Source organism: Oryctolagus cuniculus, chromosome 9 (genome assembly GCF_964237555.1).
Source record: "Oryctolagus cuniculus chromosome 9, mOryCun1.1, whole genome shotgun sequence".
Taxonomy (NCBI): Eukaryota; Metazoa; Chordata; class Mammalia; order Lagomorpha; family Leporidae; genus Oryctolagus; species Oryctolagus cuniculus.
In genome coordinates this window covers 97,653,286-97,673,800 of record NC_091440.1, presented here as the reverse complement: position 1 = coordinate 97,673,800, position 20,515 = coordinate 97,653,286, and the positions used below count along the sequence as shown (strand labels likewise).

The 20,515-nt window shown below is 53.0% G+C and overlaps 1 long non-coding RNA gene across 1 annotated transcript in view; it reads right to left on the bottom strand.

Annotated features, from left to right (window-relative positions):
* Positions 1 to 1,492: 1,492 nt before the first annotated feature.
* The window catches only part of LOC103349016 (uncharacterized), a 73,407-nt gene continuing 54,384 nt past the window's right edge, over positions 1,493 to 20,515 (bottom strand). Inside the window, exons 4-7 of the long non-coding RNA XR_011378950.1 lie at positions 15,855 to 15,958; positions 8,155 to 8,317; positions 5,790 to 5,887; positions 1,493 to 3,247 (exon numbers count right to left, since the gene is read on the bottom strand). This is a non-coding gene — a long non-coding RNA (uncharacterized lncRNA). The remainder of the gene's footprint in view (positions 3,248 to 5,789; positions 5,888 to 8,154; positions 8,318 to 15,854; positions 15,959 to 20,515) is intronic.

Below are 20,515 nucleotides of genomic sequence, written 5' to 3'. Positions count from 1 at the left end.
TTCACATCACAATGGAGAAAACAGGATGTACATTTGCATTTGTTTATTTTGTATAAAGAAACGCAGGGATCAGTAGTGGGCTTTTGGCACAGCAGTTACAAGGAGTGCCTAGGTTCAGTTCTCTGCTTCTGACTCCAGCTTCCTGCTAGTGCACGCCCTGGGAGGCAGCAGGTGATGGCTCCAGTTCTTGGGTCCCTACCATTCATGTGGGAGACCCAGATGGAGCTTCAGCCTGGACGTCTTGAGCCATCATCTGCTGCCTCCCAGGGTGCGCATTAACAGGAAGTAGGATGGAAGGTGGGCAAGACTAACCCCAGACACCACCATAAAGGACACATTGAACACCTGACCCGCTCAATTCTATTTTGAATTTGTGCTGTGGTGGAGTGAGCTGGGCCACAGCCTGCAGCGCCAGCATCCTGTCTGGGCGCTGGTTCAAGTCCCAGCTGCTCCACTTCTGATCCAGCTCTCTGCTGGTGTGCCTGGGAAAGCAGTGGAGGACAGCCCAAGTCCTTGGGCCCCGGCACCCACACGGAAACCCAGATGAAACTCCTGATTCCTGGCTTTGACCTGGCCCAGCCCCAGCCACTGCAGTCTGCCAGGGAGTGGACCAGCAGATGGAAGATCTCTCTCTGTCTTTCTCTCTAACTCTGCCTTTCAAACACATAAATAAATGTTTTTAAAAATTAGGTATGATATTTTAAAATATGGCTCTACTCTCAGCCTCTCCCAAGAAACGAGAACCAGATGGCCCAAAGGCCCACGTCGTCCCTTCCACCTGGGAGGGGAGAGCAGAACAGAAACCAGGGGGTGCGGGAGGCAAGGGCAAGAAGCCAGAGGCGCGGTGGGGAAGGGACCTGGGCGGGAGCCTACTGAGACCCTAGAGCGGGGTGCGGGGTGGGAAGTAGGCGAGTGGAACAAAGCGTTAACGGGGGCAACTGTGTGTGATTACTGTTTTCATCTATGCTTCTGAGTCTCACAAATTTGCTACTACGGCGTGCTGTAAGGTCAGAAGTGGTTATTTAAGTCTTCACGCGCGGAGAGCCGACGGCCGAGGCGCTGTGAGCGCCGCGGTGGCCGCCAGGGGGCAGCCACGCCTCGCAGCCCGCGCACCGCCGCCACAGGTGGCCGGAGGGGGCGCCAGCCGGCCGGGACCTGCCTGCGGTCCCCGCCTGCGGTCCCCCGGGTCCCGCGCGCATCGCCATTTGCTCTCCGCATGCCTCTGTCTCGGGCCATTTCCCACGTCACGGGTCGCCAGGGTCTGGGCAACCACGGCTGCCTGCAAGCTGGGGCAGGAGCGGGCCGGGCTGCCCGGGACCCTGGACAAAGGGAAGGCTCTCAGACCACCGCCCTGGGCTCCAAGACCCTTTCCTTTCAGGGAGGAACAGGAAACCGAGGCTGTTTCCGGGGATGGGATGCGGCCAAAGAAGGACCGGGGGTCCGGGGAGGGGAGAGGAGGAGAGGGAATGGGAGGGGAGGGGGGAGGGGAAGTTGGCTCGCAGTGGGGCTGCTTAGGGACTGGGGAGTGGAGGCTGGCCTTGCCCATCAGCATGTCTGAGCCCCTGGAAGGAGAGAGAAGGATCCCTTCTTGCAGGACATCCCTGAACGGTCCCCACTGTGCGCCCTTGGGGAGTTCCTGAGCCCTCTGGCCTTGCTCAGTCCTGTGTGACATCCAGCGATTGGATTAGGCGACCTTGGGGCCTCTCCCATGTCTTCTGCCTTCACCCTTCCCCACCTGGGCCGGCCCTAAGCTGGCGCCTGCCCCAGCAAAGGCCTGCAGGAGAGGAGGCAGCCCTTGCTGGCAATAGTGTCCCCCTGGCATGGCTGTGGGGAGCATGGAGCCAGGGGGTCCTGAAGGCAGAGCCCACCCTCCAGACACCACAAGGATTCTTCTAGCCCCCAGCGCACACCCTTCCCACGCAGAGAAGGAAGGTGAGAGCAGGGGCAGTTGCTCTAGGGTGACTGCTATTAAACCAGCAGACGGGAGAGTAATGTTTGCGATCCTCGCATGCTCACTTAATTTGGGCCTCTGCTCTTAGCTACTTCAGGTACCACCAGTCCTCACTCGACCAGTTCCTGGGAGAGGCAAAGACCACACTAGCAGTGTTCAAAATCCTGACTCTAAGAAAGTGATGTGATCCTTGGGGGATTCTGGACTGGGTGCCTGAGGCACGTTACAGACTCCTGTTTCCATGAGCTTTGGAAATCAAACGTCTGGGGCCAGCGCTGTGGCACAGAGGGTTAAGCTGCCATCTGCAGAGCCAGCATCCCATATGGCTGTCGGTTCGAGTCTCAGCTGCTCCACTTGCAATCCAGCTCCCTGCTAATGCACCTGGGAAAGCAGTGGAGGATGGCCCAAGTGTGGGAGACCTAGAGGAATTCTAGGCTCCTGGCTTCTGCCCAGCCCAGCCCACAGTCATTGTGGCCATTTGGAGTGTAAACCAGCAGCAGATGGAAAATCTCTCTCTCTCTCTGTCCTCTTCACCCGGTCACTCTGATTTTCAAACACACACACGCGCATACACACACATTTAATTGACTTGCTGTTCAATTCTAGAATCAGGTAGAAATTCATTCCACAGAATAAGTGTTCCAAATAGCATGATAGGGGAATAGGCAGGGAGGTAGGGGGAAATTAGCTGAATGGTTTTCCCACAATTTCTGTGTCTTGCAGCCCTGCACTTTAACCCCCCCCCCCCTTACATGCACCTGTGCCTCCTCCACAGGAAGGAGGGGATGCTGAGATGAGCACATGGGAGCCAAACTCCATGTGGAGATGTTGAGAAACGCCTGAGGGGGGCGCTGTGGAGCTCCTGGCTGAGGCCATTTGGGGAATTTAATTTTAAAACCAGCAAGTTTCAAATAAAATGTAGTCTTCAAACTACTTCACTGTCCTTTCATCAACTTTACACACATTCGGTCTTCACTGTCTGAGCAAATCACTCTGAGCTTCCGCATGGTCCTCCACTTTCCCTCAGCATGACACCTGTTCCGCAGCTGAATTTATAGCGTCACAGCGTTCCCAACCAGCTCCGGCCTCCACACGTCCTCACGCCAGATCTCACGTTCTTGTCTCTTCCCAAAGCTCCAGGTCGCTGCCTTCCAGAAGTTACTGGTTGATTCTCTGAAACACCTGCTCTCTTTGTTTCAGGGGCTTTTCTGTCTTCTGCTTCCTTTCTGCCACTTTGAAGAGTTTCCGCTCTTTCCTCCTCTTCATAAAGGTCTTCTTTCCAGCGTCCCTATTCAGCTTAGATCAGAAGAGATTCTTGTGACTCTCAGTAAGGACACTGCACCCTCTGAGGATTCAGTTACTGCAGACTGCTTGTCATTAACACTTTATTATAATTATTATTATTATTAAAGATTTACTTGAAAGGCAGAGTTACAGACAGAGAAGTCGTCCATCTGCTGGTTCACTCTACAAATGGCCGCAACAGCCAGAGCTGAGCTGATCTGAAACCAGGAGCCAAGAGCTTCCTCTGAGTCTTCCACTCCCACACGGGTGCAGGGGTCCAAGCACTTGGGCCATCTTCTACTGCTTTCCTGGGCCATAGCAGAGAGCTGGATGGGAAGAGGAGCAGCCGGGACTTGAACCGGCGCCTATATGGGATGCCAGCACTGTAGGTGGCGGCTTTACCCGCTGTGCCACAGCACCAGCCCCTGCCCCTTTCTTGTTTTCTCCCTCATGCTCTCTCCTCTTGGGCGCCTCCCTGGCTTCTCACTGGAAGCTTTCCTCCTCATGGAGTTACCTGTACTCCTGCTTGAGAGAGTTCTTACTCTGCAGCTTTAAATAAGTCTTGCTCTCTTGTTTGCACATTATTTATGCCTCTGCTTTTCAATTCTTATCTCCACTGGGGGCAAGGACTGGGAATAAAAACCAGAAACACATTCCTACAAGTTGAGTGGAGGAGGTTGCTTTTACAGACCCTGGGAGGCAGCAGTGAGGGCTCAAGTACTTGGGTCCCTGCCACGCATGGCGGGGTGGGGTGGGGGGTGGAGGGGCCTGGATTGGGTTCCTGGCTGCTGTCCTTGACCTAGCCCCATTTCAGGAATGAATCAGGGATTGAGAGCGCATGCTCTCTCTCTCTTCTCTCTTCTCTCTCTTCTCTCTCTCTCTCTCTCTGCCTTACAAAGTGAGAGAGAGGGTAAAGAATTAAAGAAAGTTTAAACAAAACACCCTAGAAAGTGGACTGGTTATTTCACAGTTACTTTTCTGTTAGGAAGAAGACAGAATAGTAAAATACCAACTGGCTGCTTAGCAGTCACATTGCCTTTTTTTGTGTCGGATTAAGGCAGAGGGAACCTCATATCTTGCCCACTGAAACTGGCCTGTTTTGGGGCCAGCATTGCAATGCTGCTGGTTAAGCCACCTCTTGCTATGCTGGCATCCCATTCCAGAGAACCAGATCAGGTCACAGCTGCTCCACTTCTGATCCAGCTTCCTGCTAACACACCTGGGAAAGCAGCAGAAGACAGCCCACGTGCTTGGGGCCGCTGCACCCATGTGGGAGGCAAAGGATGGAGCTCCTGATTTCTGACTTCCACCTGGCCAGACTTGGCCGTTGTGGCCGTTTGTTGAGTGAACCAGCAGATGGAAGATCTTCCTGTCTCTCCCCCTCACCTCCCTATCACTCTGCCTTTCAAATACATAAAGAAATCCCAAGGAAGGGAGGGAGGGAGGGAGAGAGAGAGAGAGAGAGAGAGGGAGGGAGAGGGAGAGAGAAACTAGCTTGTTTGGGAGATTTGGCTATTATCTCCCTAATCCCGATTTTTCAGACGGTCGGATCAATGGCTCAGTTTTGGCTTGGTGATGGGCATTTTAGTGTGAGTGACTCTGTTTCAATTCTGAGCCAGGGCTACTGGGGCCTAGGGCAGGAGCTTGGTCCAAAGCAGAGACCTCCTGCAGCCTTTGTTTAACACTGTAAATCTGCTGCATTTCACAGGTCACTTCCAGTTCTAACAATCTCCTGATTTTCTCTTCATCTGTAGTCATCTATTTTCCCTTCCTGTAACAGCTGGGTGACTTGAAAAGAAAGAGCTTGTTTAGCCCACAGCTCTGGAGGTTCTCGGGGCTGGTGCTGGCATGAACTTGGACGTGGCAAGGACTCTGGGTAGAGGGCATCACAGTGGTGGGAGTACCTGCCAGGGGAGAGAGCACCTGGCCATACAGGGCGCTGGGAGCACCAGGAGAGGCCAGACTTAGTCTTTTTTTTTTTTTTTTCAGATTTATTTATTTGAAAGGAAGAGTTACAGAGAGAGAGAAACAGAGAGAGATAGAGAGAGAGAGAGGTCTTCCATCTGCTGGTTCACTCCCCAGATGGCCATAACAGCTGGAGCTGTGCTGATCCGAACTCAGGGTCCCATGGAACTACCTTAATCCCATCAGAGTGTGGAGCTCCTATGACCTTGTCTACTCCCTGTTACGGCCACCCCTTGAAGACCCCACCATGTCTCAACATTCCAGACTTCCAGCACGGGAGCACTTGGGGGATACCCTCGAGGCACATCCAGGTCTCCCACATGTGTGCAGGGGCCCACGCACTTGGGGCATCCTCCACTGCTTTCCCAGGTGCGTTAGCCACCAGCTGGATGGGAAGTGGAACAGCTGGGACTAGAACTGGCACCCTTGTGGGATGCTGGCGTCTCAAGGCAGCGGCTTACCTGCTGCACCACACACTGGCCCCTGGGTAGTATTCTCTACTGAAAGGAACTGGAAAAGTTGCTCCACTTCTGGGGACATGGTTGCTTTCACACGTAAGACAGAGGAAGCACAAAATGATCCTGGATACCTTATTGTTGCAGACAGTAAAGAAGTGCTCAGAGAATTACAGCAACGTGTCAGGAGCCAGCTTAACAGAGTTCCCGTGCCGAATCCAAAATACAGTGACTGAGAAAATAAATGACAGTAATGGATTATAGTCCATCCCCTAAAGTCAGAATCCAATGCCAAAGTGCCAAAAGAATGAAGGCATGAGTGAATGATTTCTTCCTTACATGAAACGGCAACTAGAAATATGGAAGTAATGATAGAACCAGAAACTGCCATTTGGTTATTACATTTTCTAGCAAATTCTCTCATCCTACAAGCCCTTCTTATAACGTGACTGACAATTTCCATCTCAAGCTAGAAACTGCCCCCTCCCCTTCAAACAGTGTGTGTGTGTGTGTGTGTGTGCGACTGCTTTGGCCAGTGGAGTACAGCTGGAATAACAGCATGTAGCTTCCACAGTCTTTCTTTCCTTTATTTTATTTGAAATCAGAGTTACACAGAGAGAGGAAGCAACACAGACAGAGAGAGATCTTCCATCCTCTGGTTTACTCTGCCAAATAGCCGCAGTGGCTGGGGCTAGGCCAGGCCAAATCCTGGAGCAAGGAGCTTCTTCCAGGTCTCTCACATGGGTGCAGGGGCCCAAGCACTTGGGTCATCCTCCACTGCTTTCCCAAGCGCACTAACAGGGAGCTGGATCGGAAGTGGAGCAGCTGAGTCTCCAACCAGCGCCCATATGGGATCCCAGCATCAGAGGTGGCGGCTTTGTCTACTACGCCACAACACGGCCCCAGTCTGCTTTATTCCCCAGAATACTTACCCTTGGAGTCTGGGCCAGCAACTCAGCAGCTTGACTGGCCTGGGCCCCTGTGAGGAATCCCAAAGTGCCCAGCAGAGAAAGGCCGTATGACTGAGGCTCTCTACAGAGAAGGGGACACCTGGCCGGCCCCCAGCTGTTCCAGCTCTACCCCTGCTTTCACTGCAATCCCCCAAGAGATCCAAAGGCAGAACTGCACGGCTGGGCCCTTCCCAGATTCCTGGCCCACAGAAACGGGGAGATCAGAAGCCTGCATGTTTTTTTTAAGCTACGGTTTGGGATAACTTGTGACACAGAAATAGTTGTGCGGACCGGCAACCATCATGCGATGGACTCAGATCTAAGTGCTCGCGGCAGTGGGCGTTTGGTCTGGTGGCTAAGACACCACTTCAGACCCCTGCATTGCGTGTCACGGTGACTGGGTTTCCCTTCCAGCTCTGGCTGCCGACTGCAGCTTCCTGCCCATGTGCACTGAGGGAGGCAACAAGTGATGGCTCCAGTGGTCGGGTTCCTGCCACCCACATGGGAGGCTCAGCTTGAGTTCCAAACTCCTGACGTTGGCCTGGCCCAGCTCTGGGTGTTGTGGGCATTTGAACCAGTGAATGGGAGAGCTCTCTGTGTCTCTCTTTCTGCCTTCCAAAGAAATAAATATTTAAAATTTTCAATGAATGCAAAAGTTAATGGGTAAAATTTTAATGAGGAATACAATTTTTTAAAAAAACATTTATTTATTTGAAAGTCAGCATCACAGAGGAGGAGAGAGAACAAGAGAGAGAGAGAGAGAGAGAGAGAGAGAGAGGTCTTCCATCTGCTGTTTCAATCCCCAAATGGTCTCAATAGCCAGGGCTGTGCCAGGCTGAAGCCAGGAGCCAGAAGCTTCATCCGGGTCTCCCACATGGGTGTTAGGGACTCAAGCACTTGAGCCATCTTCTGCTGCTTTCCCAGGCCATTAGCCAGGAGCTGAATCAGAAATGGAGCATCCAGGTTATGAACTGGTGCCCATATGGGATCCCGGCACTACAGGTGGTAGCTTTACCCACTATGCCACGGCGCCGGCCCTAGGAATACAGTTTTTACATAAATTGTTTCTTGGTGTCATAAAGGGGAAATGATAATTTTACAGTGGTGAATTGTGGCAGGTATCTCCCAAAGAACGTGGTCAAACTCAATACACCTTGTAGAGACAAACCGACAGGACAGTCATTGCTGTTGCTGCCGGGACACTGATCTGTCACATTTGTTGATTTTTGTGGTGTTCAGTTTCCCACAAAGATCCATTTCAGTCCCAGCTGCTCCACTTCCGATCCAGCTCTCTGCTATGGCCTGGGAAAGCAGTAGAAGATGGCCCAAGTCCTTGGGCTCCTGCACCCATGTGGGAGATCCAGAAGAAGCTCCTGGCTCCTGGCTTTGGATTGGCCCAGCTCAGATCAATGCGGCCATCTGGGGAGTGATGGAAGACCTCTCTCTTTCTCTCTCTCCCTCTCTCTGTCTACAACTCTACCTCTCAAATAAATAAATAAATAGAATCTTTTTTAAAAAAGGTCTCTTCATAAGGAAATAGTAGACAAACCTGAAATGAAGAACATTCTGCAAAATGGTTAGCCTGCACTCTTCCAAAATAGGAGGTCACCAAAGGCAAGGAAAGCCTGAGGAGCCGTTTCAGACTGAAGGAGACCAGGCAGACGGGAGAATGCATGCAGCAATGCAGCAGGGATCAGAGACTGGGTTCTGGACTAGGAAAAAACAACAAAACTCTCAGCAGGGCCAGGGCAGGGCCAGGCGGTGGTGTCTCATCTACGTGAACTGTCTGACTTGGGTGGCACCCGATGTCTCATCGGGAGGACCTCGCTGTCTTTGGGAGATGCACACTGGAGAATTTAGGAGTGATGGGCAGAATGACTGCACTGGGCTCATTTGGCTAGAAAAAGGCAGGATAGTGAGCAGGACGAGATACAGCCAACATTGTAAGGTGCTGACAGCCAGGGAGCTTTGGCAGGCAACGTGTTAGCGTTCTTTGTATTAGTCTTGCAATTTGTCTAAAGGTTGGAAATTATTTGAAAATGATAAGAAAAATGTTCCCTGGGCGTTTAGTTCAGTGGGCTCAACCTGATAAAGTAGGCGTGAAAACAGGAAAGAAATGGATGTGAAGGCAAAACTATCTCTGGTTCCTTTTTGCCCAATCAGAGATCACACGAGTCCGGGTGATCTATGCTGAGGCCCCTGTGGGCATGGCTACATGCTCCATGGAAGGCCGTTCCCGGGCAGGCAGGTGGGGCAGTGGTTAAGCCACTGCTCAGGACCCTGCACCCCATTTTGGAGGGCCTGGGTTCCGATCTTGACTCCGTGTCCCATTCCGGCTTCCTATAATGCAGACCCTAAGAGCCAGTGGTGAGGGCTCAAGTAGTGGCCACTGCTGTAGGAGACCTAGACTGAGTTCCTAGCTCTTAACTTCAGCTCCAGATCCGCTCTCACCATTGTGGACATTTGGGGAGTGAACCAGCCGATGAGAGATCTCTCTCTTTGTCTCTCTATCTCTCAGTGTCTCACCTTCTCTAAATAAACAAGCAAACAAGCCACATTCTGTTACGCTCTGTTTTTGCCAGTCATGGAATGAGTCAGCTGTGTCAGGACCAGAATGAAATCTGCTGGGATTAGTTAAGGCAGGATGTTGGAGGCCATCTCACTCCACCTGGAACAGTGTGTGTTGAAGGACCCCTGGTCAGCAAGGCTTTTCTCAGTAATGAGCGACAGGTGCAGAAGGGGCCTGGCTGCCCCCCTCACCCACCACACCCCCCACCAAGATGCAGGTGGCGGATGATGGCTGGGAGGACAGTCGAGTCCTGGTTCTGGTTCTGGTTCTGGTTCACATCCTTTAGTTGGGTAAGGACAGATCTGGCTTCTTGACTTCCTTCTTCCAAAGCCCAGGCCAAGAGCCAGAATCTGTCATGAGGTCTTCTGCTTGGGGGCACTGAGTCCCCTCTGCCTCAGAGGCCAGCTCAGCAGACACAGATGGCACCCATGCAGTCCACACACGTTTTATGGAGCACAAGCTGCATGTGGGAAACAAAGTTAGTCTCTGGTTTGCAGCATTTGGGAACAATCGTTGGCGTCTGCCCACGTGCAGCTTACAGTCTGATGGGGCGAGACTGTGGACAAATGAATACCTCACTGTCAGAATCGTGAAGGAACTGAGCCAGGTGCCTGGAGAGAGCGACAGGGTAGGGTCAAGAGAACTGTTCTGAGGCAGTGGCCTGACACTGAAACAGAAGTGAACGGGATGGAGTCAGACCAAGGTAGGACCAACGAGCGTCCCCTAGAAAAAGAATGGGAGAAGACCCCGGTGCAGCACAGGGTCTGGGGTGTTTGAGGAGCAAAGAGCCTGTGTGGACAGACCTGGGGTCTCAGAGGGGAGCGAGGCTGCAGGAATCCAGATTAAACAGGGTAGTGTCTCCCTTCCTGGGCTTGCCTTCACTTTGCGCACAGCTCTGCCCCCAGGTGCACTCCACCATGGGGCGGGGGCAGGGCCTCGCTGCTGCCTGGTTTATGAGTGGCTTATGCAAGAAGCCATTCCCAAGGAGCTTTACTAGCGGGAAAGGGAAAACAAAGAGAGGAACACAGAAAGCAAATGAGTTCAAGAGAGAGAAATTTCCCAGGCAACAGTTTAAGAACAAGAGCAGAGGTGGGGGCAGGCGTTGTGATGCAGCAGGTTAAGCCTGTTTGAGTTCCAGATACTCTACACTTCCACTCCAGCTTCCTGCTAATGCACCTAAGACGGCAGGGGGCAACCCAAGTCATTGAATTCCTGCCCTCCATCCAGGCCAAAGCCAGGAACCAGGAGCTTCTTCCCAGTCTCCCACAAGGGTTGCAGGGATCCTCACACTTGGGCTATCTTCTGTCGCTTTTCCCAGGTCATTAGCAGGGAGCTGGATGGGAGGTGGAGCAGCGAGGACTCGGATGCAGCTGATGCTGTATGGGATGCCAGCATCACAGGCCACGGTGGCTTTACCCGCTACACCACAGTGCCAGCCCCCTCAGTTTAGGTTTTATGAATTGATCAGACAGTCAACTGTAAGGCACAAAACTGAGTTTCAAACCTCGCTGCATCTAGTGCCACGGTCGGTATTTGTCTTTCTATTTTCCTTTGTTTCTAGAATTGTTATCTGGGAATCTTATGTTGTGATCTTTATAGAACGTGTTGCAGATTCTTCTACTTGTAAGTCAGCATAACTAGCTGTATGTATTTACTTTTCTAGATTTATTTTTATTTTATTTATTTGAAAGACACAGTTACAAAGTGTCTCTGTGTGTGTGTGTGTGTGTGAGAAAGAGAGAGAGAGAGAGAGACCTTCCATCTGCTGATTCGGTCTCCAAAAGACCACAATGGCCAGAGCTGGGCTGATCTGAAGCCAGGAGCCAGAAGCTTCTTCCAGGTCTCCAATGTGGGTGCAGGGGTCCAAGCATTTGGAGCATCCTCCACTGCTTTCACAAATGCATTAGCAGGGAGCTAGGTTGAAAGCGGAGCAGCCAGGACATGAACTGACACCCATATGGGAGATCAGCACTGCAGGCAGCACTGTACCCGCTGCGCCACATCGTCGCCTCCTGTGCTACTTTAACTTCTATATTTAACAGTATTCTTCTGACACTGTCAATTGCTGAATCCCAGTGGCCACCACTAACAAACCATGACCTATGCTCCTGGCTGCTCCCTCCCCAGCAGCCCCCACAGCACCTTCCCTGCCACTGGCACCCTCTTCACAGGGACGAAGGACAGACCCTGACTTCCCAGCCTCCCTTGAGGCTGGGGTCCCAGTGCTGGCCTGGGGGCTTCCTCCCCAATAAAAGAGACGCACTGGAGGAAATGCCACATCTTTGACTTCACTGGATATGGTCACCGCTAAAAGTGCATTCACCCTCAACAACCAAGCAGGGCAAAATCACCAACACAAAGAGCATAGCCAGGACTGCTTATAATGAGGAAAAGCAAGTGCTTTAAAATCCGCTGGGTACGCACACTCCATCTTGCGGCTGGACGCGTCCTGATGAGCCACATGCAATACGTGCGAATTCCACTTCTTCAACAGGGGTCCCTCCGCTGGTTAAGGCAGGGATTTTAGCAGTATTTCACCAGTTTTAAAGATTTCTTTTTCTTCTTTTAAATAAGAATATGATTTTTGGATACCAAATACCCACATCCTGGCAGAACTGTGTCCAAGGAGCATGCATCTTGGAACTTTATTCGAGCCAGGATTACATTTCATACTCTCAAAACTCTTTCACACAAGCCACAAGTTCTTCAAAGTGAACAACCCCCCTCCCCACTCCATGCCCTGCAAACAACTCTATAAGTCTCCTAAAGCAGACTTAAATCTAAATTGGATCTTTTTTTTATTATTTATTTATTTGACAGGTAGAGTTGCAGACAGAGAGAAAGGTCTTCCTTCCATTGGTTCACCCCCCAAATGGCTACTACGGCTGGCACGCTGTGCCAATCCGAAGCCAGGAGCCAGGTGCTTCCTCCTGGTCTCCCATGCAGGTGCAGGGGCCCAAGCACTCAGGCCATTCTCCATTGCCCTCCCAGGCCACAGCAGAGAGCTGGACTAGAAGAGGAGCAACCAGGACTAGAACCCGGTGCCCTTATGGGATGCCAGCGCCGCAGGCGGAGGATTAAGCAAGTAAGCCACAGCGCCAGGCCCCTAAATTGGATCTAAATGGACTCAAAATGTCAAGAGAACGAGCTGCTCGCACAGGGTGCTTCCTCTGGGAGACAGTGTGATGCAGCAAGGTTTAAGCCTAGCGTGGGGTGCAGGCTGCCCCCTCCCCTCTTCTGAGCATGACAGGTGTCTGTGGCAGAGAGCTTGAAGGGTGCAGCAGAGAGCTTCCCTTCCTGCTGGGCCCCTTTGGAAGGGCTTGCCCCAAATCTTCCCTTTGAGCTGAAACTGCAGCCATGGTCTTTGCCGAGGGTCACGCCTTTGAAGGACCGCAGTGTGCGTGGGACTGAGAGCTGACGGGGTGACCCCATGGACTGGGCTTTGGGATGCGGCCAGGCTGAAGGCATTTCCGAAAGAATAGCAGCCAAGGACTGCTTGGGATAGGGACAGTCTCCCCTTCAGCACTGGTGAGTGTGGACAGAGCAGGCTGCCTCCAGCTGCGTGACTGTGGATGGTTAGTTAACCTCTCAAAAAGCACAAGTCACTAGTAACACAGACATCGTCAGAAAGGTTCACATTCAGGCTCCAAGGCTCCAATACTCACTGCCTCTTTAACATGGGGCCAGTAATATGATCTTTGTAGCCTTGGGCTTTTCATCTGTAAAATGGGCATAAAACCCTTCCGAGCAGAGCTCGGTGAGACTTGGCAATGCTGCAGGTTAAGTGCCTGTACTGTTGCTGCTGCAAGGATTAAGAGCGATACTGCTAGCCGGCGCCGCGGCTCACTAGGCTAATCCTCCGCCTTGCGGCGCCGGCACACCGGGTTCTAGTCCCGGTCGGGGCGCCGGATTCTGTCCCGGTTGCCCCTCTTCCAGGCCAGCTCTCTGCTGTGGCCAGGGAGTGCAGTGGAGGATGGCCCAGGTGCTTGGGCCCTGCACCCCATGGGAGACCAGGAAAAGCACCTGGCTCCTGGCTCCTGCCATCGGATCAGCGCGGTGCGCCGGCCGCAGCGCGCCGGCCTTGGCGGCCATTGGAGGGTGAACCAACGGCAAAGGAAGACCTTTCTCTCTGTCTCTCTCTCTCACTGTCCACTCTGCCTGTCAAAAAAATAAAAAAAAATAAAAATAAAAAAATAAAAAAATAATAATTAAAAAAAAAAAAAAAAAGAGCGATACTGCTCAGAGAGGCGGGGACTCCAGGTGTCTGCGTGGTATGAGCCTTGCTTTGCTGGTGGTGCATGCTGCAGCCGACAACCCCCAGGCCTGCACCTGCCACTCCTGCCTGAGACCTCTGTTACGTGGCCTTTTAAAAAGGAACAGCAGCAGGGCCAGTGTTGTGGCACAGCAGGTTGAGCCACAGCCTGAAACACTGGTGTCCCATAAGGGCACTGCCAGTCCAAGTCCCCGCTGCTCAACTTCCTATTCAGCTCCCTGCTGGTGCACCTGGGAAGTACATAGAAGATCAACTCTATACTAAGTAGATTTCAATAATTTGCACACACATGCACACACACAAAAACTGTTTGAAAACTAGTTTTACAGTTAACTCTCATAATACAATTCATTGAGGACAGAGGTCCTGCATGGGGAGTTAGTGGACTGTGACTCCTGTTGTTAATTTAACAATTAACACTCTCATGTAAGATGTCAATGACCACCCAAGACTCTTGACATGAGCTGCCTAGGCTATGGAAGCCCTTTGAATCCATAAACTCTGTCAGTATTTAGACAAGGCCATAAGTAAAGTGGAAATTCGAGAGAGATATTTTCCATCCACTGGTTCACTCCCCAGATGGCTGTAACAGCCAAGGCTGAGCGGGTCACCCACAGGGGGTGCAGGGGCACACAACCTGTACCATCCTTCACTGCTTTCCCAGGAGCATTAGCAGGGAGCTGGATCAGAAGAGGAGCAGCTGGGATTTGAACCGGCGCCCATATGGGATACCAGCACCGCAGATTACCTGCTATGCCACAGCGCAAGCCCCAACTCCTCTGCTTTTAAGCCTTCCACATCCTGCTAATGTGTACCCTGGGACGCAGCAGGTAATGGTTCAAGTCTTTACTCCCTGCCCTTCCCCTCGTGTGTGAGAAAGTCAGATTGAATTTGGGGCTCCTAGCTTCAGCTGGGCATTTGGGGAGTGAACTAGCAGTTGGAAGATCTCTCTATCTGCACTCTTTAAATAAAACGAAAATAAAGAAAGAAAAACAAAAGTAGAATGAGTGATAATGGAGTTGGGAAAGAAAAGATTGCATTTTTGCCTGAAATAAATGCCTCCTTATCAGAGGCCATGCCATGCACCTTCCAGGCATCTGCATCCTATCTTCTCACAGTTTTCAGGGCCCTGTGCCTTAGCCCTGCACTGCTGTGTGTGTGTGTGTGGTGGGGGAGAAGATAGTAGAGAGAGACAGAGAGAGACACAGAGAGTCTAGGACAGAGAGAGAGTGTGTAAGAGCCCTGCACCAGGCAGCGGTCAGTGGTCCAAGTCCTTGGGCGTTCCTGCCACCCACATAGGATAGACACCCGGGCGGAGCTCCAAGCTCCTGGCTTTGGCCTGGCCCAGGACCAAAGATCTCCATTACTCTGCCTTTCAAATAAATAAGTAGGTGAACAGTGTGGTCTTGAACAAAAGGCAAAAGGCAGAGGAGTGAGGAATCTTCATGTAATGACTATCCGAAGTCCCTGAATCCTTCCTTCTTCTGGAATGTTCTTTTTTAGCCATCTGGTTCTTCCACTCTCCCTTCCCCCCGGCCATGCCCCGCCTCCGCCTAGATGCAGGGCCAGTGCTGAGTTCTGACCAGCTCTGCTGGGCCACCAGTGACCCCATGTGTATCCCCCACTCCTCCCCTTCCTGCCAGGGACCACAGCAGGCTCCACAGGGACCCTCACTCTCCAAAAGTGGGGTGGGTCTGGGCACCATGGGAAAAGTTTTGCTTGTGCTTAGGTGAGGCCACGGGGCCTGCCCCAAACTTGCCCTGTATCCCATGAGGGTGGGTGGTGGCATGGATGTGGTGCGGGGGTGGGTGGGTCAGTTTGCCTCCACTGGACACCTGGGAAGTGCCACACGTCACCCAAGTCCCTGGCAGGGCAGCTGGATGCAGTAGCCATATGGCCTCTAGCTGAGACCCTGGACACTCCAGGAAACCTACAGCCCAACTGCTCCGGCGGCACCCTGTCTCCCTTCAAAGGCAGGCAGGGGAGCAAGCAGCAGGACATCAAAGGCCTCCTGTGACAAAACACAGCTCCAGGGCTGGCGCTGTGGTGGAGTGAGCTAAGCCTCTGCCTGCAGCGTCTGCATCCCATTTAGGTGCTGGTTTGTTTCCCAGCTGCTCCACTTCCGATCCAGCTCTCTGCTATGGTCTGGGAAAGCAGTGGAAGACGGCCCAAGTGCTTGGGCCCCTGAACCCAAATGGGAGACTTAGAAGAAGCTCCTGGCTCCTGGCTTCACATCCGCCCAGCTCTGGCCATTGCAGCCATTTGGGGAGGGAACCAAAGGATGCAAGACCTCTCTTTGTTCTTCTTGCCTTCTCTCTGTCTGTAACTCTACCTCTCAAATACATAAACTTAAAAAACTTAATAGCTTCATGACAGGATGAAAGTCTTGACCCAGCCACTGGCTTACCTGTTCTTACTCTCAGTGCTGGGGGCTGTGCTGTCCCGCCCCACCTCTGCACAAGGCTCAGCATTAGAGCAGCCACTCTTCCACATACAGGCAGAGTTCTTCCTCTGGCAAAACAGAAAGGAGGGGCAAGTGTTAAGGCATAGCTATTGATGGGGCCGGCACTGTGGTGCAGCAGGTAAAGCCACTGTCTGCAGTGCAGGCATCCCATATGGGTGCCGGTTCAAGTCCCAGCTGCTCCTTTTCCAATCCAGATCTCTGCTATGGCCTGGGAAAGCAGTTGAATACGGCCCAAGTCCTTGGGCCCCTGCACCCACATGAGAGATCCAGAAGAAGCTTCTGGCTTCGGATCGGTGCAGCTCCAACCACTGTAGTCAACTGGGGAGTGAACCAACAGATGGAAGACCTCTGTGTGTGTGTGTGTGTGTGTGTGTATGTAACTCTGCCTTCCAAATGAATAAAGCCTTTTTTTTTTTTTTTTTGGACAGGCAGAGTGGACAGTGAGAGAGAGACAGAGAGAAAGGACTTCCTTCCATTGGTTCACCCCCACAAATGGCCGCTATGGCCAGCGCGCTGCGCTGATCTGAAGCCAGGAGCCAGATGTTTCCTCCTGGCCTCCCATACGGGTGCAGGGCCCAAGCACTTGGGCCATCCTTCACTGCCTTCCCGGGCCACAGCAGAGAGCTGGACTGGAAGAGGAGCAACCGGGACAGAATCTGGAGCCCCATCCAGGACTAGAACCCGGGGTGCCGGCGCCGCAGGTGGAGGATTAGCCTATTGAGCCATGGTGCCGGCCCAATAAGTAAATCTTTAAAAAGGCACAGTTACTGGGACACTGCTTGGGACAATTGCATGCCACATTGGAGGACCTGGGTTAGAGCCCCTGGCTCTATTCCAGCTGCCAGCTACCTGCTAGTGCACACCCTGGGGGACAGCAGCTGTTTGGGTCCTGGATTAAGTTCCCAGATCCCAGCTTCTACCAATACTAACCCTGACTATTTCAGGGCCTAGAGGAGTGAATCAACAGATGAGAGAGCTCTCTCTCTGTCAGATCAAAAGAAATAAATACATAAAAGGTCAACCAGCCCCACCTCTACCGCTTTCTGGGACTGCATCATTCAACCTCCTTCTTTGTCCCCTCCCTGTGGTTTGAGTTTCCCGCGCGCATTACGTGGTGCCCTGTGTTATTTACATCGCAGTGGGTAAGCCCTGATTTCCACACTACGTGGTGATGTTTCAGACCGGCCCTGGGTTCTGGGGAGCCTGCCACCCTTGAGAGGCACACCTAAATGATAATCGCATTGCTTGATGATGGCCCACAAGCTTTGGGGTACAGACAAGTCAGCTGGGGGTTCTGTTTCAAGTCGGATTTTGGACCCTGACTTCCAGGATCTTAATTCTGTGCTGTGGAGTAGCCAGGAAGCTGCAGAGTTACCCAGCCCTGCTCTTTCTAATGCAGCCGGCCCAGCTCTGATCACACTTTGAGAAGAGGCCTTATGGGGCCGGAGTTGTGGCATAGCACATAACACACCCCATGCGTGCGCTGGTTCAAGTCCCAGCTGCTCCACTCCTACCCAGCTCCCTGCTAATGGCCTGGGAAAGCAGCGGAAGGTGCCTCAAGTGTCTGCATCTCTGCACCCACACAGGAGATGCACACGAACCTCATGGCTCCTGGCTTCAGCCGGGCCCAGAGCAGGCCGTTGTGGCCATCTGGGGAGCAAACCAGCCGAGGAGGAGCTCTCTTGTGGTCTCTCTATTCGCTGTAACTTTCAAAATAAAGAATTTTTTTTACAAAAGAGGAAGGACCTTCTTCACCTTGACCTTCGCAAACCATTTTGCCTACATTGCCTCCTCTGTGGGAGGAGGCGTTCGCTCTTCCTTACAGATGTGGAAACAGGCCAGGGCCTCAGTGGATAGAACCTCTCTCTGTCTGCCTTTCAAATTAAAAAAAAATTTTTTTTAAAGAGAAAGACATCATGCAAGTACAGAAATTTGAGGCTCAAAGGAGCTTCAGGGGAACGTGGGAGCAGTTGCTCAAGGATTCTCTAGGACTCCAGTCTCAAACTCCCATGGAATTCACTTTCCCCTCCAAAGCATTGTTGGTTTAGCAAGCCCTGAGTTTCCACCGCGTGCCAGGCTTTACATCATAATCTCATTTAATCCCCAGAACTACACTCTGGTGGGTAGGTGGGTCTCATTTTACAGTTAAGGATTCAGAAGCTTAAAAAGGCGAAGAAGTCCCACTTCACCGCGTGGTTGCTGGGGGCCGGGCTTGCCCCGCGGTGATGGTGATGGTGAGGGCTGCTGCCACCGGTGTGAAGGTGACACTGGCCTTCCAGGGAGAATGGGAGGAAATGCCTGGGTCTCACCCCCCACCCTCATCAAATCAGAGCCTCTGGGCCCAGCCTGGGTGTCTTTTTCGACCTCCTGTGGCCCTGCCCAGCCGCGTGCAGCCAGGCTTACGCCCTGCAGGGTTTGGGTTGTGACAACCAGGCGAACAACACGATTACAGTAGAGCGCGTGCTGTCGTAACGCCGAGCCGGCACAAGGGCGAGTTTTCTTGCCCAAGTGACACCAATCGCACGAAACCGCAGGCACTAGAAGCATCCGCCAGGAGTCCAGGGAACAGCACCGAGGAGGCGTGGGGGAGGGGCGCGCCAGTAGGGCGCTGTCCAAGAAAATGTCTCGGCACGACCGTGGCGGGGTCCTCCGCCGGCACAGCGCGCATCTCTCGGGTGCCCCATCCGGGAGAGCCGGCAGGGCAGGCCCCTTGAGGTCCCGCGAGCTCCTGCTAAAGACTCGGACCCAGTTTTGGGCCTCCGATTCTGGCCGTGGGGGAAGGGACTGGAGCCCAGGGGATAAGACCCGCCCAGCGACTGTTGCTACAGGCAAGTAGCCTTTGTTACAGGGCATTAGTAACACAATGGGAGGCTGAGCCGCCAGGATAGTCCATCAACATCACCCCGGGCCCTGAATTAGCCCCGTCCCCGAGGGGGAGGCAAGGCGGCTCCGCAAAAGCATTCCAGCCGAGGCGGTTTTTAGTTGTTAATGTCTGGAGGGCCTCCCGCGCCGGCTGACGGGAGGCGCTAAGGCCTGGACTCTCCCTTGCAAGGGGCCTTTGTTCCAGGGTCAGGCCAGAACAAATGGTCAAATCCCATCCCCCTCAGCCTCGCCCAGGACCCTTCCTTCCACCTTCTGCAATGGCTGGCAGCGCAGGCAGAGAGAGAGAGAGAGAGAGAGAGCGAGCGAGCGAGAGGTCGGGGTCGGGAGCGGAGCAAGTGCCTGCGTGGGCCCACTGCGGAGAAGGGGCAGGTGGAGCCGTCTTCCCTGCAACCCAGATTCTCCGTGGCTCCCCACCCCCCACCACCTCCGCCGCCACCATGATGGAAGTCACAGCCCTCAAACCTACAGAGACCCTGGCCCTCTCTCTGCCACCTTCTGCTGGCCTTGAGAGCACAAGGCTCCTAATTCACAAGCTCGCCGTGCCGAGAAAGTCATCGGGGCTTGACCCGCAGAAGCTATTCCGCTTCCAGGGCCATGTCCATGGCAGGGGAGGCATCAGTTCAACCTGTCCTAGGAATATCATCCTTCCTCTGGGGAAATTGCAAAACTGAAGCCCATCCTCCTTTTAAGATGAGCATGGCTATGCGGGTGCCCAGAGAGTCCAGTGTGGCAGGGAGAGTGGACAGCCAGTGTGCCCCCATCAGTCTCTGGCCTGTTTCCACATCTGTAAGGAAGAGCGAACGCCTCCTCCCACAGAGGAGGCAATGTAGGCAAAATGGTTTGCGAAGGTCAAGGTGAAGAAGGTCCTTCCTCTTTTGTAAAAAAAATTCTTTATTTTGAAAGTTACAGCGAATAGAGAGACCACAAGAGAGCTCCTCCTCGGCTGGTTTGCTCCCCAGATGGCCACAACGGCCTGCTCTGGGCCCGGCTGAAGCCAGGAGCCATGAGGTTCGTGTGCATCTCCTGTGTGGGTGCAGAGATGCAGACACTTGAGGCACCTTCCGCTGCTTTCCCAGGCCATTAGCAGGGAGCTGGGTAGGAGTGGAGCAGCTGGGACTTGAACCAGCGCACGCATGGGGTGTGTTATGTGCTATGCCACAACTCCGGCCCCATAAGGCCTCTTCTCAAAGTGTGATCAGAGCTGGGCCGGCTGCATTAGAAAGAGCAGGGCTGGGTAACTCTGCAGCTTCCTGGCTACTCCACAGCACAGAATTAAGATCCTGGAAGTCAGGGTCCAAAATCCGACTTGAAACAGAACCCCCAGCTGACTTGTCTGTACCCCAAAGCTTGTGGGCCATCATCAAGCAATGCGATTATCATTTAGGTGTGCCTCTCAAGGGTGGCAGGCTCCCCAGAACCCAGGGCCGGTCTGAAACATCACCACGTAGTGTGGAAATCAGGGCTTACCCACTGCGATGTAAATAACACAGGGCACCACGTAATGCGCGCGGGAAACTCAAACCACAGGGAGGGGACAAAGAAGGAGGTTGAATGATGCAGTCCCAGAAAGCGGTAGAGGTGGGGCTGGTTGACCTTGGGTGGATCAGAGTGTGCAGTGTGCCCATGGAGAAGGGTGGATCTAGAGAGGACGGAGCCCAGGCCGGGAGGGGACGGTCTCCCCAAGTGTCAGTTCCTGCTGCTGCACTTCAGATCCAGCTCCC